The sequence below is a fragment of the Mustelus asterias genome, chromosome 15 (genome assembly GCF_964213995.1).
Source record: "Mustelus asterias chromosome 15, sMusAst1.hap1.1, whole genome shotgun sequence".
NCBI lineage: Eukaryota > Metazoa > Chordata > Chondrichthyes > Carcharhiniformes > Triakidae > Mustelus > Mustelus asterias.
Genome location: NC_135815.1, coordinates 36,411,259 through 36,428,581, shown reverse-complemented (window position 1 = coordinate 36,428,581; position 17,323 = coordinate 36,411,259).

Sequence of the window (17,323 nt, the reverse complement as noted above, 5' to 3'; positions counted from 1 at the left end):
CAAATTCTGACTACAGAATTATCAATCAAAATAGGCTCATTTGGGGTTACCACGTCTTCATCCCCTCTCAGTGAGACCTACCTTCAACCAGATAGCCAGTTCACTGTTGGAACAGGGTTGGCAAACTGTCAGAATGAGAGCACTGTCTCCAAGGCCTCGTTTTATTGCCCTCCCTTCATTTCCCTTAGAACGCTCCTTCTTGGAGCACAGTTCCTTGGAACAATTTAATGAATGGCTTGCCAGGCCACTTCAGAGGGTAGTTAAGAGTTAACCAGCATTGCACTGGGACCGGAGTCACATGCAGGTCAGACAAGGTCAGGGCGGAAGGTTTACACAAGGCCCTCCGTGGAGACAAACAGAGTCTCTTCAAAAGCCTGATACAACACAACATGATGTAGATTGTAAATGCAGGAAGATCAATATTTATTGTTTTTATCACTTGAACAAGTTGTAAATCTTCTTTAACTTTGTCAAACAACAGTGTGAGAGAATTTCAATTCCCAATAGCTGGCCCCAATTTTACATGCAACTAAATACATCAGAGAGTGAAAAAACTAAAGCCACATGAGTTACATAAATATGATTAGTCCAGGTAATATCTGGGGCTTTAACATAAATGGTGGAACACAATGGTCAGTGAGGGCAGAAACAGAGAACCCAGTTGACATGTATATTCCACCTAGATAGGTTGTTTTGTCAACAATAACCAACAGGCATATACTGGCACAGCTACATATTCCTTCTCTACAACCAAAAATATCAATGATAAAGATTCCTATTGAACAAATCTCCATCAGCCTGTCACCTGCAACATTTGATTTATTTGCTGCATTGCTTTGATATTTTACAGGATTGTAATGTAACGTTCCAAGAGGAACTTTTCATAAAGGAGATTCGTAGCTTTCAGGCAGCTACAGTGTCTCAAGATTATTTAATCAGTGCAACTCATCAGGGTTCACCAACAAATATTCCAAGCTTCTTCACCTATGATGCTTTAGGATTCTATTGCAATTTGCAGACGTCCCCAAAGAATTCAAGACCCCATACCACCCACTGTTCCTAAATACGCCTGTGTGAAGACTGAGTAAACATGAGCAGTGTGGTGGCACAGTGGTTAGCATTGCTGCCTCACAGCGCCAGGCACCCGGGTTCAATTTTGTCCTTGGGTGACTTTGTGGAGTTTGCATTGTCTCCCCGTGTCTGCGTGGGTTTCCTTTGGGTGCTCCAGTTTCCTCCCACAGTCCAAAGTTGTGTTGGTTAGGCTGACTGGCCATGCTAAATTGACTTAGTGTCAGGGGATTAGCAGGGTAAATATGTGGGGTTACGGGAATAGAGCCTGGGTGGATTGTGGTTGGTACAAACTCGATGGGCTGAATGGCCTCCTTCAGTACTGTAGAGATTCTATGATTCTAAATTGCCCCCTCATGTCCCAAGATGTGTAGATTAGATGGGTTAGCCATGGGAAATGTGTGGGATAAGGTGGGGTAGAGGTCTTGGATAAGGTGCTCTGTCAGTGAGTCGGTGCAGACTCGATGGGCCAAATGGCCTCTTCTGCACTGCAGAGATTTAATTCAATGATTCAACATGACGTCCTTACTCTTGTACTCAATGCCCCAACCAATAAAGACAAGCATGCCATATACTTTCTTTCCCACCCTATGTACTAGTAGGGCCACTTTCAGGGAGCAATGGACTTGAACACCAAGATCCCTCTGTACATAAATGCTGTTCAGGATCCTGTCATTAACTCTGTACTTACTCTTAACATTTGATCTCCCAAAGTGCAGCAGCTCACACTTGCCCAGATTAAACTCCATCTGCCATTTCTGTGCCCATATCAGCAACTGATTTGTATCCTGCTGTATCCTTTGACACCCTTCTACACTATCCACAACTCCACCTCCCTTTGTATTGTCTGCAAACTTACTAACCCATCCATCTACAATTCATCCAAATGATTTATATATATCACAAACAGCAGAGGTCCCAGTACGGATCCTTGTGGAGCACCACTAGTCACGCACCTCCAGCCACAAAACACCCCTCCACCACTACTCTCTGACTTCTATGGGCAAGCCAGTTCTGAATCCAAGCGGCCAAGTCACCATTGGTCCCATGCATCTTAATCTTCTGGATGAGCCTATCATGAAGGACCTTGTCGAAATCCCTACTAATGGGAGCAACTGGACAGCAAGGGACAGGTGGCCAAATGGGGGATGGATGGGGTTGTATTGGGGCAGGTCAGGGAGATGAAAAACAACTAAGAACAAGTTATAAACGTTGAGGAGGGGGTGGTTTAAGATGGAGGGGAAAGTTCATAGTCTAAAGTTGATGAATTCAAAGTTGAGCCCAAAAGGCTGTACCTAATTGGAAGGTATGGGGCTGTTCTTCCAGTTTGCCCCAAGCTTCCCTGGATCATTGCAGCAGGCATGAGATGGACATGTGAGCATGAGAGAAAGATGCTGAGTTGAAATATCAAGCAACAGGAAGGTTGGGGTCATGCTTGCGAATGAAGCAAAGGTGTTTCACAAAGCAGTCACCCAGCCTCCATTTAAAGTTTATTTCTTATTCACAAGTGGGCGTACATTAACACTGCAATGAAGTTACTGTGAAAATCCCCCAGTCGCCACACTCCGGCGCCTGTTCAGGTACACTGAGGAGAATTTAGCATGGCCAATCCACCTAACCTGCACATCTTTGGACTGTGGGAGGAAATCGGAGGACCCGGAGGAAACCCATGCAGACACAGGGAGAATGTGCAGGCTCCAGACAGACAGTGACCCAAGCCAGGAATTGAACCCGGGTCCCTGATGTTGTGAGGCAGCAGTGCTAACCACAGTGTCACTGTGCTGGTTTAGTCTTCACAATGTAGAGGAGACTGCATTGGGAGCAGCGAATACCGTAGGCACGTTTTACTTAGTCATATCAAGCAAGTGGGATACACACCTCTATTAGAACTCAGCATAATGGAACACAGAATCTGGGAATCAAGCATCTCATTCACTGTGTGACTGAGCACCCTTTAGAATCAGGGAATCCCTCCAGAGGCCATTTGGCCCATCGAGTCTGCACCAACAACAATCTTACCAAGGCCCTATCCCCATAACCCCACGTACTTACCCTGATAATCCCTCTAACCTATGCATCTCGGGACACTAAGGGGCAATTTAGCAAGGCCAATGCACCTAGCCCACACATCTTTGGAAAGTGGGAGGAAACCAGAGCACCTGGAGGAAACCCACGCAGACACGGGGAGAATGTGCAAACTCCACACAGACAGTGACCCAAGCCAGGAATCGAACCCAGGCCCCTGGCGCTGTGAGGCAGCAGTGCTAACCACTGTGCCACCTTGCCGCCCCTTTATGATAAACAGTTTAACGTAAGCAAATTTATTGAATCTTTTTATTGGACTTGAATAGAATTTTAAAATGTTATTACGTGCGTAGCACACCTCCCTGCTCATGCAGGAACTGCATAACTGTATCCTTCAGCTGATCCGATAATCAAATTTGAGTCACTGGATGCATGCCAGATAATGTTGGTGGGGCAGTTTTTCAACTTCAATTCAAACGAACTGAACTCATTCAACTAAAACAAGGTTGTGCATTAAGAACAAGTTTATTCAATGTCATAAAATGAGGACTACACTTGAAAGCAGAAGAGATGAGTTCAAATGCACTTGAATCGCCACAGCAGATATAAAGTGAAAGTATATGCAAATGAGGCAGCCCCTTCCCTGACAGAAAGGCTCAGAAAGAAAAATGTGTCTCCCTGCTGCGAAATAAAAAGTACGGTGGTTTTTCAAGGAAAGCCATTTTGAACATTTAATGAATTAGATGCTGTTGATTTGCGTTGTGTTATCTAGGTCATAGCATCAGCTCTGTACATTGTTACAAGCAACCTGCAAGAATTCTCAACATTTTGATTCATTCACAGCTGTAAGGCACTTTCTCTCCGAAACACTAAAAAAATGTTTCTCCCTGAGCAAGATCCCACATGGATCATAGCGACCTCTCATTCGGCATTGTTCTCCTGTATGTATTTCATGGTGTTGCTTTGTTGATCATTTTCCGGTGCTAACCCTTAGCAAAGCAAACAGAATCATGAACGGTGAACCATTTCACTTTTATATCTGATTAATGGTTTATATCAGAATACCAGTTTATGAAAAATGAAGCTAGACGGTGCTTATTAAGAAATACATTCTTAGCTCTCAGGTAAGTGCCTATAAAATAGAAATTCAAAGTACTGTAATTTATATTTTAATGTTCCCAGGAGAAACCACACGCTAATATTCCGGTCTTTTTCTAACAGCTGAAATGGACCCTATAAAGTACTGATTATGGAAAATGGAAAGATAAAGTTTGATCAAACCTTTATGTTGCATATCATCCAAGCACAGAGTTGTACACTTACAAATATATTGCTCTAATTTATAGCTTAAGGGGTTAAAACTGAAGTATATTATAGTTACACTTCATTTTCATTTGTAATTGTACATTAGAATATTTATCATCTGAATCTAAATCTAAGTACCAGTTACTGCTCAGTGGGAAAAAACACTTCTTGATTATGAATAACTGAATTGTCTATTAGTTTATTGAACAATTCAGATCATGCAGGTTCCATCTTACAGCTTTCCTTTTAGCATATCATCCAATTCAAAGTTAAAGTTTATTTATTAGTCACAAGTAAGGCTTACATTAACACTGCAATGAAGTTACTGTGAAATTTCCCTAGTCACCGCACTCCGGCCCCTGTTTGGGTCAATGCACCTAACCAGCATGTCTTTCAGACTATGGGAGGAAAACCGGAGCACCCGGAGGAAACCCACGCAGACACGGGGAGAACGTGCAAACTCCAGACAGTGACCCGAGTTGGGAATCGAACCCAGGTCCCTGGTGCTGTGAGGCAGCAGTGCTAACCACTGTGCCACCCTATTCTAGCCTATCCTTCCAGTAATAGTGGGTTACAGTAGTCCGGGCACAAGTTTAATAGAGATTTTAATCAATCAATCACATTGCAAGCAATATGGTGATATGTCAAGTTTAATCAGGATTTAAGATGAAATGTAACAACTAACTGTATAGCAAAAACATGCAACTATGACAAGTAATAAGGACCAGTCTGGATTGAGCAGGACGGTTGGCATGCACAATGAGATCTTTCTTTTTCCTTCTGCATCTCTTCTCTTGTCCCAAGTCTCCTCAACTTCTCGAACCACCCAGGAATGTTGGATCAGATTCATAGAATCATAGAATCCCTACAGTGCAGAAGGAGGCCATTTGGCCCATTGAGTCTGCACCCACCACAATCCCACCCAGGCCCTATCCCCATAACCCTATGTATTTTACCCTAGCGAGTCCCCCTGACACTAAGGGGCAATTTAGCATGGCCAATCCACCTAACCTGCTCATCTTTGGAAGAAACAGGAGCACCTGGTAGAAACCCACGCAGACACGGGGAGAACGTGCAAACACCACACAGACAGTGACCCAAGCCGGGAATCAAACCTGGGTCCTTCTAACCTCTTCTAAGATTAAAATGCTAAGATTCCTCTAACTGCCCAGAGCTCTTCCAAAGTCTCGGACTTTACACCCTTTTTCAGGGCTGAGCCTGAATGGGTTTGTGATGAGGCCGTTTCTCCCTATTAAGATTTACTTTACGATGAAATACCCAATAGAATGTTGAGGTTTTGTCTAGACCTCTTTGTGGGTTGAAAAACCCACCTTTCATGTCATTGATCTGTTTTACCTTCTTTAGCCATTGGACATAGGAGCTTAAGAACATAGTAGGACTTGGGAGGAGGAGAAGGCCACTTGGCCCTTCAGATCTGCACTGCCATTTGATAAGATTGTGGCTCATCTGATTGTGGTCTAAACTCCACTTTCCTGTCTGCCACCTGGATGTGCCTTCTGTCCTTGATCAATCTCTTTTAATTCATCCATTTCTTAAAACATCTCAAGCAGTTTTTCCTGATGAGTTTAATCCTCCAAAAACACCTCCAGCCTCAAACTAACTCACAGGTTTTGCAAATCTGATTAATCTTTTTATTCATTCAAGGGATGTGGGCATCACTGGTGAAGCCAGCACTTTTTGCCCATCACTATTTGCCCTTGAAAGATGGTGGTGAGCCGTCTTCTTGATCCACTGCAGTCCATGTGGTGTAAGTACACACATAGTGCTGTTAGGGAAAGTGTTCCAGGATTTTGACTCAATGACAGTGAAGGAATGGCGATATATTTCCAAGTTAGGTTTGAGTGCCTTGGAGGGGAATTTGCAGGTGGTGGTGCTCTCATGGATCTGCTACCCTTGTCCTTTTGGATGGTACACACTACTGCTACTGTGCTTCATTGCTCTGGGTTGGCACAGTGGTGAACACTGCTGTCTCACAGTGCTAGGGACCCGGGTTCAATTCCGGCCTCGGGTGACTGTGTGGAGTTTACATGTTCTCCCTGTGTCTGCGTGGGTTTCCTCCAGGTGCTCCGGTTTCCTCCCATAGTCCAAAGATGTGTGCGTTATGTTGATTGGCCATGTTAAATTGACCCGAAAGTCAGGGGATTAGCAGGGTAAATATGTGGGTTACAGGAATAGGGCCTGGGTGGGATTGTGGTCAGTGCAGACTCGACGGGCCAAATGGCCTCCTTCTGCACTATAGGGATTCTATGATTGCTGGCAGGAGCAAATGTTTGTGGATTGAATGTCAATCAAATGGGCTGTTTTGTCTGGATGGTGTCTAGCTTCTTGAGTGTTGTTGGAGCTACACTCATCCAGGCAAGTGGAGAGTATTCTCAGGGAGAGAGTTAGGTGGTGAGGCTCTTTACTTTACACCCTTCTCTTTACAGCCATACTCACCTGGTGCCTCATCGCTGTGGAATGTGAGAATGGCAGTGCTATGTCCCTACCACCGTCTTGCCAGCCTCCACTAAGGAAGGACGCTTCCTCACACTGCGATATGGCAGGAACCCTGGAAAGAATACACAGGAAGTGCTGTCTGCATACCAGCCTTCATAATCCCTTTAAAGCAAGGGACACCCTGACATGAAGGGAAGGCAAGAACTGCAAGTGACCCTTCCAGCCACCTCTCCCCAAAATGGTGATTCTGGGACCCGGAGAAAGTGCTTGCTAATGACATTGTAATGCATTCAAATGAGCTTTCTGTGGTCCCATGGAGCGTTTCACGTCATTCCACCGGCGAGGGGCCAGTAAAATCAGAACTCGGAAACTCGCCGGTGTGAATCGCACTCCCCGGATTTTGAGCGCGCGCCGCCATTTCCAGCAGATGGAAAGAGTGGGTTCAAAATCACCCTAAGCGTTTCGAGTCCGAATGATTCTTCTTCAGAGCAGAAACAAAATATGTTGGTTTTAGTTCAATGTATGGTGAGCACAAAATCTTTCCTATAACTATTGTAATATACGACTGACATTTATATAATGCTTCACTCTGTCAAAACAGTGCACAGTGAATTCGTTTTGGAGGGCAGTATGCAAATATCAATAAAGTCAAAGAGGCTCCCTTTATCAACTTTGACCAACAATGGCTCTACATTAATTGCTTCCTCCCTGAGCTCAATGATGTTGTTTGCTTTCAGCACTTGCACTGCGATAGTCAAATAAATATTAACATTGCTGTAGTACAACTGTTAAAAGATCAGATGTATATTTACGACAATTATTTATTTGAACCCTGACATTTTATCCGTATTATTCTAAATAATGTACAGAAAATGATTCTGGTAGGTGAGGTATTGTCGTTAGTCCCAATTATTGACATGCACATACAAATATTAAACTTCAGATTCTCTAATAAGATCATACAAGCACACAAAAAACATTCTTGGACCAGAAAAGTGCTGGCAGCCTAAAGATGCAATCACATGTGATAAGCCATGGACTCAAGAGATTCAGGTTGAGTCTACAACTTGTGTGACATTCCCACTGAGCTTCTCCCAGATGGCAAGCTGTCATTCTCAGTTGAGTTGTTAAGTGCAGCAGTTTTGAAGGACAGCTGACCTGAGAGAAATGATAGACAGATATCTACTGATGTGTTTTATGTTGAAATGGTTTCAGAGGAAATAAACACAGTTTTAATCGTTTCAAATTTGACATGGCTTTACATACTTCAAATCAGGAGCTGAATCATGCATAAGGAAAACGGCAACACTTTCAATCATGTTACTGTTTGTTCTTATCATTTTGGGAGATGCAGTATTGTATCCAAGAACATGCATCGATATCATGGCACTATTACATTACGTTACAGCAGGGTTTCCCAAACTGGGTTCTAACACAAGCCTGGGATTCTGTGGGGGCCTCCCATGGCAGGCCAGGCTCATATGTAACATTTGCAAAATGCAACGGAGCTGCTTATCCTATCAGAGGCTGGAGAAGCCAGCTTCTGACTGGATGAGCTCAGAACAGCATGAAATTCAAATCTCCAAAACAGGGCAAGCACAGGTAGTGGAGTGGTGGGAAGAGTGGACCTCAGGGCAGAAGTGAGATTGGAGTGGGCCTCAGAGAGGGAGTGAGACTGGGGTGGGCCTCAGAGAGGGAGCGAGATTGGATTGGGCTTTGGAGAGGGAGCGAGATTGGATTGGGCCTTGGAGTAGAAGTGAGATTAGAGTGGGCTGTGGTGCAGGAGCGAGATTAAAGTGGGCCTTGGAGTGCGATTGGATTGGACTTCAGAATAGGAGTGAGATTAGAGTGGACCTCGGAGTAAGAGCAAGGTTGGAGTGGGCCATGGTGCAGGAACAAATTTGGAGTGGGCCCCACAGTGGCATTAGAGTGAGATTTGAGCAGGCTTCAGAGTGAGACCTGAATGGGCTTTGGAGCGAGATTGAAGCGAGACTCAAAGTGAAATTGAAATGGATATTGGAGTGAGAAAGAGGTGAGTGTATGTATGAGAGTGAGGTGAGTGTGTGTGTGTGCGAGAGGTGAGGGTGTGTGTGAGAGGTGAGGGTGTGTGTGAGAGGTGAGGGTGTGTGCGAGAGGTGAGGGTGTGTGCGAGAGGTGAGGGTGTGTGCGAGAGGTGAGTGTGTGCGAGAGGTGAGTGTGTGCGAGAGGTGAGTGTGTGCGAGAGGTGAGTGTGTGCGAGAGGTGAGTGTGTGTGCGAGAGGTGAGGGTGTGTGTGAGAGGTGAGGGTGTGTGTGAGAGGTGAGGGTGTGTGTGAGAGGTGAGGGTGTGTGTGAGAGGTGAGGATGTGTGCGAGAGGTGAGGGTGTGTGAGAGAGGTGAGTGTGTGTGTGAGAGAGGTGAGTGTGTGTGTGAGAGAGGTGAGTGTGTGTGAGAGGTGAGTGTGTGTGAGAGGTGAGTGTGTATGTGAGAGGTGAGTGTGTGTGCGAGAGGTGAGTGTGTGTGAGAGGTGAGTGTGTGTGAGAGGTGAGTGTGTGCGAGAGGTGAGTGTGTGCGAGAGGTGTGTGTGCGAGAGGTAAGTGTGTGCGAGAGGTGAGGGTGTGTGTGAGAGGTGAGTGTGTGCGAGAGGTGAGTGTGTGCGAGAGGTAAGTGTGTGCGAGAGGTGAGGGTGTGTGAGAGGTGAGTGTGTGCGAGAGGTAAGTGTGTGCGAGAGGTGAGTGTGTGCGATAGGTGAGTGTGTGCGAGAGGTAAGTGTGTGCGAGAGGTGAGGGTGTGTGTGAGAGGTGAGGGTGTGTGTGAGAGGTGAGGGTGTGTGTGAGAGGTGAGGGTGTGTGTGAGAGGTGAGGGTGTGTGTGAGAGGTGAGGGTGTGTGTGAGAGGTGAGGGTGTGTGCGAGAGGTGAGGGTGTGTGCGAGAGGTGAGGGTGTGTGAGAGAGGTGAGTGTGTGTGTGAGAGAGGTGAGTGTGTGTGAGAGGTGAGTGTGTATGTGAGAGGTGAGTGTGTGTGCGAGAGAGGTGAGTGTGTGTGAGAGGTGAGTGTGTATGTGAGAGGTGAGTGTGTGTGTGAGAGGTGAGGGTGTGTGTGAGAGGTGAGTGTGTATGTGAGAGGTGAGTGTGTGTGTGAGAGAGGTGAGTGTGTGTGAGAGGTGAGTGTGTATGTGAGAGGTGAGGGTGTGTGCGAGAGAGGTGAGTGTGTGTGAGAGGTGAGTGTGTGTGAGAGGTGAGTGTGTGTGAGAGGTGAGTGTGTATGTGAGAGGTGAGTGTGTGTGTGAGAGAGGTGAGTGTGTGTGAGAGGTGAGTGTGTATGTGAGAGGTGAGGGTGTGTGCGAGAGAGGTGAGTGTGTGTGAGAGGTGAGTGTGTGTGAGAGGTGAGTGTGTGTGAGAGGTGAGTGTGTATGTGAGAGGTGAGTGTGTGTGTGAGAGAGGTGAGTGTGTGTGAGAGGTGAGTGTGTGTGAGAGGTGAGTGTGTATGTGAGAGGTGAGGGTGTGTGAGAGGTGAGTGTGTGTGTGAGAGGTGAGTGTGTGTGTGAGAGGTGAGTGTGTATGTGAGAGGTGAGTGTGTGTGCGAGAGGTGAGTGTGTATGTGAGAGGTGAGTGTGTGTGCGAGAGGTGAGTGTGTGTGAGAGGTGAGGATGTATGCAAGAGGTGAGGGTGTGTGTGAGGTGAATGTGTGTGTGAGAGGTGAGTGTGTGCAAGAGGTGAGTGTGTGCGAGAGGTGAGTGTGTGTGTGAGAGGTGAGTGTGTGTGTGAGAGGTGAGTGTGTGTGTGAGAGGTGAGTGTGTGTGTGAGAGGTGAGGGTGTGTGCGAGAGGTGAGGGTGTGTGCGAGAGGTGAGGGTGTGCGAGAGGTGAGGGTGTGTGTGAGAGGTGAGTGTGTGTGAGAGGTGAGTGTGTATGTGAGAGGTGAGTGTGTGTGCGAGAGGTGAGTGTGTGTGAGAGGTGAGGATGTATGCAAGAGGTGAGGGTGTGTGTGAGGTGAATGTGTGTGTGAGAGGTGAGTGTGTGCAAGAGGTGAGTGTGTGTGAGAGGTGAGTGTGTGTGTGAGAGGTGAGTGTGTGTGAGAGGTGAGTGTGTGTGTGAGAGGTGAGTGTGTGTGTGAGAGGTGAGGGTGTGTGCGAGAGGTGAGTGTGTGTGCGAGAGGTGAGGGTGTGCGAGAGGTGAGGGTGTGTGTGAGAGGTGAGTGTGTGTGTGAGAGGTGAGTGTGTGTGCGAGAGGTGAGTGTGTGTGCGAGAGGTGAGGGTGTGTGCGAGAGGTGAGGGTGTGTGCGAGAGGTGAGGGTGTGTGCGAGAGGTGAGGGTGTGTGCGAGAGGTGAGGGTGTGTGCGAGAGGTGAGTGTGTGCGAGAGGTGTGTGTGTGTGTGCGCGAGAGATGTGAGAGTGTGTGTGTGAGAGGTGAGAGTGTGTGCGAGAGGTGAGTGTCTGTGTGTGAGATGTGAGTGTGTGTGTGGGAGATGTGAGTGTCTGTGTGTGAGATGTGAGTGTGTGTGTGAGAGATGTGAGTGTGTGTGCGAAAGGTGTGGGTGTGCGAGAGGTGAGGGTGTGCGAGAGGTGAGGGTGTGTGCGAGAGGTGAGGGTGGGTGTGAGAGGTGAGGGTAAGTGCGAGAGGTGAGTGTGCGCGAGAGGTGAGTGTGTGCGAGAGGTGAGTGTGTGCGAGAGGTGAGTGTGTGAGTGTGGTGAGTGTGTGAGAGAGGTCAGTCCCCGTGCGAGGTCAAAAGGGTTCTGTGACTGCACCAGTTTAGGAAACATTGCACTACAGGCTGCGTATTGATATGCAACAGTTTCAGATGCACATTACGTGGAAATGTAAAGAAATGAAAATAAATTTGAACTTGGAGAGCACGTTTTGTGTCATCAGGACATCCCAAAACACTTTACAATCAATTAACTGTGTTAGGAGTGTAGTCACTGTCATAATGCAGGAAATGTAGCAGCCAATTCTGTACAACATGGTCCCACAAATAGCAATGAGATAATGACTAGATAATCTGTTTTTTTTGTGATGTTGGATGAGGGTCAGGACACTGAGGGAACTTCTCTACTCTTCTTTGACGAGTGCCATGGGATCTTTTACATCTGTCTAAATGGCTTAATGTCCCATCTGAAAAATGGCAATTGCGAGAAGCACCACTTCCTCAATACTGCACAAAAGTGTCAGCCACGATTATAGGCTTAACTGTCTGCAGTGGGACTTAAACCCACAAGCTTCTGACTCTGAAACAAGAGTGCTACCACTGAGACAGGACTGACACATAACTTAGGAGCCAGGAGGTGATCTGATTCCCAAGTGCACTAAAACTCTGGAGTTACGAAACCACCTCCAGTCACAATATTTAAATTTGGACTTTCAAAAGGCATTTTATAAAATACCGCGTAATAGACTTGTGAATAAAATTTAACCTAATGGAATTAAAGGCAGCATGAATATGAATGTGACAAAGAGGCAGGAAAGGCGGAGAGAGCAATGGAAAACATTGCTCTTGAGACTGACGGGAAGTGTACAGTGTTTTACCTCAGGGAGCAGTATGTTTGAGATGTATTAGTGACCTGGACTTAGGTGGACAGGGCATAATTTCAAAATTTGCAGATGACACAAAATTCAAAAATATAAGTGTGTGTACGTGAGGTATGTGTATGTGTGAGAGAGAGGCGTGTGTGTGTGCGTGTGGCACAGTGGTTAGCACTGCTGCCTCACAGTTCCAGTTCCAGGGACAGTGAGTGTGTGGGCACAGTGTGTGTGTTGTGTGTGGGTGCACGTGTGGCACAGTGGTTAGCACTGCTGCCTCACAGTTCCAGGGACCTGGGTTCGATTCCCGGCTCGGGTCACTGTCTGTGTGGAGTTCGCACATTCTCCTCGTGTCTGCGTGGGTTTCCTCCGGGTGCTCCGGTTTCCTCCCACAGTCCAAAGACGTGCGGGTTAGGTTGGTTGGCCATGTTAAAATTGCCCCTTAGTGTCCTGAGATGAGTAGGTTAGAGGGATTAGATATGGGGGTAGGGCCTGGGTGGGGTTGTGGTCAGTGCAGACTCGATGGGCCGAATGGCCTCTTTCTGCACTGTAGGGTTCTATGAATCTATGGACCCGGGTTGAATTCTGGCCTCAGGTCACTGTCTGTGTGGAGTTTGCACATTCTCCCCGTGTCTGTGCGTGTTTCCTCCGGGTGCTCCGGTTTCCTCCCACAGTCCAAAGATGTGCGGGTGAGGTTGATTGGCCATGCTAAATTGACCTTTAGTGTCAGGGGGATTAGCGAGGGTAAATACGTGGATTATCAGTGTAAATATATGGGGCTATGGGGTTAGGGCCTGGGTGGGATTGTTGTCAGTGCAGGCTTGATGGGCTGAATGGCCTCTTCTTGCACTGTAGGGATTCTATGCTGATAAACATGAGGATAGTAACTTCTGGAGGATGCAGATAGAATGGTGAAACGAGCAGAACACAACAGATACAAGGAAACATGGAAAAATTTTAATATATTTTTTGGAATGAAGAATGAGGAAAGGCAATGTAAATTAAATTGTACTGTTTTAAAAGGGGTACAGAAAAAGAGATCTTAGGAGTGTATGGAAATCTTTGACGTTGGTAAGATGGGGTGGCACGGTGGCACAGTGGTTAGCACTGCAACCACACAGTGCCAAGGACCCGGGTTTGATTCCCGACTTGGGTCACTGTGCGGAGTCTGCAAGTTCTCCCCGCATCTGTGTGGGTTTCCTCTGAGTGCTCCAGTTTCCTCCCACAGTCTGAAAGATGGGCTGGTTAGGTGCATTAGCCGTGCTAAATTCTCCCTCAGTGTACCAAACAGGTGCCAGAGTGTGGTGACTAGGGGGTTTTCACAGTTACTTCATTGCAGTGTTAATGTAAACCTACTTGTGACACTAATAAAAGAAATACTTAAATAACAGTCAAAATCCCTTGCTTGATAAACAGAAGCACAGGGGTGTGAATTGGAACTTTAACATGGGTGGACAAGTGAGTTTAGATTCAGAGAGGGTTTTCATTGACTAAAATGGAAAGGTGTTGGGAAACTGGCTCTTATCTGCCAACCTCTGGATTATACTCAAGTGGGGCAAGTGGTAGATGGTTGGTAGCCAACATGCCGAAAGGTGGCAGTTTGCCATGTTAATTTGTTGAAGGAAGATAGAAGCCTCAGATTTATTCTGATTTCAGGTTCAACTGTGGCTGATTGAGTTCCTCAAGACTTGAGGAACCTGACAGCTGTTGCTTGGTGAGGAAAGCCTTGGCTGGCAGATCTTGTGGGTCAGAAGGAACAGGAGTACTTCTTCTCAGCTCCCACATTCCTCCACCAGTAAACTAACCTCTATAGAAACCCAAACTCCCAGGAATGGACATTGCCAGACTCACCCCCCCCCCCAACACCCTCTCTCCCGACCCTTCCGGATCAAACCCATATTGCCAAAACAAGGACCAGATTCCCTCACACTGGCGTTAGTGATGGAACCCTGTTTGGGGTCTGTACCTGCCTCCCAGGGTCCTAGTCGATCTTGAGGCATCCTTGGGAACACTCCCCAATTGAGGAGAGGTGACAGTGGCTGTCCTTGGCATCAAGTATTTTTCCAAGTGCGATATGGAGGAGCCCTAACATACGTGTACTCAATGGGAAGCAGGGGGGAGGCGGGGGGAGATCTATGATGAGTAACTCACTTCCTTACTCCTCAAAGTCTAACCACCACTTGCCAAGATGAGTGTGGTTCCAACAACACTCAAGAAGCTCAATAGCATCCAGGACAAAGCAGCCTACTTGATTGGCATCCTATCCAATACCTTAAACATTCACTCCTTTCACCACCAGTGCACAGTGGCAGAAGTGTCTACCATCTATAAGATGCATTGGAGGAACTCACCAAGCTGACTGTGACAAACCTTTGAATTCTACCACATAGAAGGACAAGAGGAACAGATGCATGATAATACCACGATCTGCAAGTTCTCTTCCACGCCAAGCATCCTGAAATGAAACTATATTACTGATCTTTCACGGTTACTGGGTCAAAACCCTGGAACTCCCTTCCTGACAATATGAACACACCACAACCTTCTCAAGGGCAATTAGCGATGGACAACAAATGCTGACCTAGCTAGTGATGCCCCCATCCTGTGAAAGAATAAGAAAACATTGACTGTAAGGGAAACCTGTCAATCAGGCTGCCCTCCAGGCAGGGAACCTATCAATGGCGAAAGTTGCATGCTTTGACGTTAAATTTCCATAATGGCAGGGGAAGCAAGACTTCTGGATTCCCCATGTGTTCCAGGCCTGTCCCAATCACCCCGATCCCGCAAACCCTCACCCAACCCCATCTGCTCACAGCAAGTAAGAATGTTAAAATTCCCCCCATAGGGTACAAAAGCAAGAAAATAATGCTGAACAGAATTCTTGATGGCACAGTGGTTAGCAGTGGTTAGCACTGCTGCCTACAGCACCAGGGACCCAGGTTCAATTCTGGCCTCAGGTCACTGTCTGTGTGGAGTTTGCACATTCTCCCTGTGTCCGCGAGGGTTTCCTCCCACACAATGGGCCGAATGGCCACTTTCTACACTGTATGGATTCTATGATCCTGGAGTTGTCCAAGACACCCATCTGAAACTGGCATTCGGGTTATTGCCTGTGTAATTGAGGGCCCCTTTGTGAGATTGGGTTTTGACTGGAAGATGCATGCAATCTGCATGCTCTCCTCAATTTTCTTGAACCTAAAACAACCAGGTCTACAGTCCTTAAGGGGATTGCTGATGGATGAAACTTCCACGGTTCCACATTGAAACTTCAATCTGCTACTGGCCAACTCCTTGCTCCCCTGCTTGTCTTCTTACCCATCCCGGTCTTACCATAGAACCAGTGCTGGCATTCCAGCTAGCCAACATTCCCCTTTATAATTGGCACTTCTTGATGTGCAGGTCACATCCTGATGTTGCCAGAGGACAGGTTTTGCAGGATTCTTTCGTATATCAGTTTCCGTGCAACAATCTTTGCCACTTCTGAGTTTGTACCTGAATTCTGTTGTGAAGCAATTTCTGGGCCTTGATGTTCAATCATATTTATATTGTCAGGTGTTTGCTCCTTTACTCTACCAATGTAATGATAGTAGTTATGGAAAGGAGCATTGTGTTGTGCATCAGGGGTCAATACTCAGGACAAATCTGGAACTGACGAAGGGCAACTTAATCACAGGAAGTATTTTAACACCTGAGCATTGAACAACATCTAGAGTTGATTGCGTCTTTGTTTTTCAAAATATGGTTGTTTTGTACCAGCGTCAGCTCCATTCAAATCCATCACGCAAACCAGCCTCCCATCCATTGACACTGTCTACACTTCCCGCTGCCTCGGAAAAGCAGCCAGCATAATTAAAGACCCCACGCACCCTGGCCGTACTCTCTGCCAACTTCTTCCATTGGGAAAAAGATATAAAAGACTGAGGTCACGTACTGACTCAAGAACAGCTTCTTCCCTGCTGCCATCAGACTTTTGAATGGACCTACCTCTCACTAGGTTGATCTTTCTCTACACTCTAGCTATGACTGTAACATTACATCCTTTCCTTCTCTATGAATGATATGCTTTGTCTGTTTAGCTCACAAGAAATAATACTTTTGACTGTATACTAATACATGTGACAATAATAAATCAAATCAAATCAAATCAAAGAGCTCCTGTTGAACTGGATGGAGTTGTCCAGTGATTCATGCAATCACAGCAGGATGGACAATATTGGGCAATTCCTTGGTATGGGGCTTGTGATCAAAGTTCTAGCTGGGAGAACTTCATTGTAATTTTGACCCATGCCAGAAGTAGAATAATAGTGAAAAGTAGCCAGATACATCTATCATGTTGGCACAGGAGATGCCGAGAGATATTTTTAGAGTACTTTCACCTTAGATTTATCCTCTTTCTTTTCAACCATATTTTTCTTCATAGACCACTTGACCAGAGGATCTATTACAGAGTGAAACAAAACTTGCCGTGGATAGCTCACTATCCTAGCATTCATTGTGATGTTAAAACCTTCTCTGAAAAATGCAGACCCTGCAGTAGAGACATAGAATCCTTACAGTGCAGAAGGAGACCATTCAGCCCATCGGGTCTGCATCGACTATCCATCAGAACATCTTTCCCAAGCCCTATCCCCGTAACTCCACATGGTTACTCCGCTAATTCCACTAACCTTCACATTATTGGACACTAAGGGGCAAATTAGCATGGCCAATTCACCTAACCTGCACATCTTTGAACTGTGGAAGGAAATCCACGTGGACAGGGGGAGAATGTGCAGACTCCGCACAGACAGTGACCCAAGCTGGGAATCGAACCCAGGTCACTGGTGCAGTGAGGCAGCAGTGGTCACCACAGTGCCACCATGCTTTGCAAGGAATGCAATCAAACTATGAAGGATAGATCCATTTAGTCTCCATGGGGGTGGTGGAAGGTCTGTATCCCTGCCCCGGCTCTGCCCCCTCTGCGACCTCACAGAT